We start from the raw sequence: 2,608 nt of genomic DNA, 5'->3' as shown, positions 1-2,608 counted from the left end.
AGTTTTAAGCTGTGTTCATCATTGAGTGTGACTTCAGATGGCATTCAGCCTCAACATGCACAAGCACCTTAGGTGAAAAAGGCTGTCCAGGCTGGAAAATAATTCACAACGACACTCTCAATTGCCAAATTTTCCTTTTAGAAATAAATTAAAATTTCCTCCAAGAATTAATAAGATGTACTGAAAAGGATACAATGTTCATGATTTTATAGGATTTTTGAGTCCTAACAGTTTAATTAGAAGACATGTTAAAAATTGTGAAAAATCCCCAAAACTATTGTAGTTGTTTTTTGTTTGTTTGTTTGTTTTTTTGGCAGAGGGGGATGAAATTACTGGCCAGTTCAGATAATCAGACAGAGAATCATTAATTATAAATACTGTCAATAGCTTAGGCTTGTTATTAACTAGCTCTATAACTTAAACAAGCCATATTTCTTTCTAATCTATGCCCTGCCCGTTGGTGTTACCTTTGTTCTTCACAGCATGTGCTTCAATCTGCATCTCATGGAGACTCCACCCTTCATCCCCACACTCATGTTTTGTCCACAAGTTCTGCCTAATTTCTACCTATCAAGCTATTGACCACTCACCTATTTATTGAACAGTGAGAGTAACACATATTCCACAGTATATGAAAGGTTGTTCCTCAGGAAACAACAACAATATTTTCTTTTTCTGTGGATCTAGAAATCCATTCAGTGGCTTTCACTAAAGATAAGTTATGAGTACAGATGTCACATGTCACATTACTTACTTGGAAATCAAAATCCAACTTTAAAATTCACTTAAGTGAGGGTAGGAACAATAGACTTCTATAGCTATGTCCAGATGAGTGCATGAAGTTTGCTAACCCTGGAATCTACAATAATAAATTTTATGTCCTTCTTTTCTTATTTAATGTCTATGAGTCCTTTGTCAAATTAAGGCTTCGCTATTCACTTGCAAAGTTGTAAGTAAATGTTAATTATAATGCACATTAGATATGCTAGTTGTCTCAGGGAACCTATTGCTGTGAAGTGACACCATGACCACAGCAGCTCTTACAAAGAAAACATTTTATTGGGGTTGGCTTACAGTTTCAGAGGTTTAGTACCTTATCATCATGGCAGGACGTGGCAGTGTGCCAGGACACAAGGTGCTGGATAAGGAGCTGAGAGTTCTACATCTTGATCCACAGGGAAAAGAAAGAAGCTCTGTACGACACTGGGCATAGCTTAAACATATGAGACGTACCCTTTTCCCACAGTGACACACTTCTTCCAACACGAATACACCATTTCCAACAAGGATGCACCTCCTTATAGTGCCGTTCCCTATGGGCCAAGCATTCAATATATGACATGAGCCTATGAGGGTCATACCAAGTCAAACTGCCACACCAGTACTGTCTATGATGTGAACATTAAACTATAGAATGTTCAAATCTTACAAAACTAAGATGCATTCTTCTGTTAGACACACTGCTACATGGTCAATACTCTGTTCTTTCAAAGATTTCAAATAATCATACAACACTACCAGCACAGAACAGCTGCAAGGTTTACATGGTCCCCTCTAAAAAAAAAAAGGAACTGTGATGTCTGTATCAGTGGGAATGGTGCTGTTGTGAACAGACGAACCACATTACACCTGTGTAGACTTAATTCATATAATTTTGGAAAGACTAAGTCATTTATCCATGCTAAAGGAAAAGAGTTGGATAAATAATTCCTGACATTTGAAGATGGCATCTGTAAGAATTTGGTGAAAATATTTAGGATGGTTTAATATCAACTCATGATAGTTACAGTAATGCTAGTTAGCTGCAATAAAAAGCTTCTATTCATCAATTTATTTAAGTCAAATTAACAAAATGATCATAGAGAAGGAAGAGTTGTATTATGTTCCCACAGTTCTGTAGGCAATAAATCAAAATTCAAGTTCTGTGTTCCATATGGTGCCGAGGAGAAGTGATCAACCTCTTTTGCCTTTCCTTCATAAGGGATTTAATTCTATTCCTGAGGCCAGAGACCACATGAACTAATAAACCTCCCTGGGGATCAATCTTTTAATATCATCATGATGGGTGTTTGCGTTTCAAGTCATAAGAATTTTATGTAGATCCAAATATTCAGAACATAGCAAATGTGAGGGTACATTTTCTTTTAAAACTCACTCAATAACAGCTGTGTATTATAAATATTTCAATTCCACAGCGCCCCAAAACCAAAATCAATACAACACAGAACTTTTAGATAGTGCTTTCTAGTGAGCATATGGATGGGCTATTATCCTCTTTTAACTTCCTTAAAGATGAGGTCAACACAAGTTTTATTCCCTGAAATGTATTGGCATTTTCCTGGACAAAACAGTACTGACGGTCCTCTTCCAACCTCTGCTTGTGTTCTCTTCTCAGTGTCCTGCTGTCCATGTTACACTTTTACATAAAGCACTCACTGATATGATCCCTACCTTGTTGGAGCTCTGTTTTCGCCTTCTATCTGAGCTGCTTGTCCTTACATGTTCATCCCTGGTATGTTTCAGAGCACTGTTTTTCTCAGGTGTGGTACAACATACCTGGAAATTTCACTGCAGTAACATTTGCACAATCACCAATATCTTCTTTTTT

The sequence above is a fragment of the Microtus ochrogaster genome, chromosome 10, assembly GCF_000317375.1.
Source record: "Microtus ochrogaster isolate Prairie Vole_2 chromosome 10, MicOch1.0, whole genome shotgun sequence".
NCBI classification, from domain to species: domain Eukaryota; kingdom Metazoa; phylum Chordata; class Mammalia; order Rodentia; family Cricetidae; genus Microtus; species Microtus ochrogaster.
The sequence above is the reverse complement of the archived record's forward strand: the minus strand, read 5'-3'. Positions refer to the sequence as shown.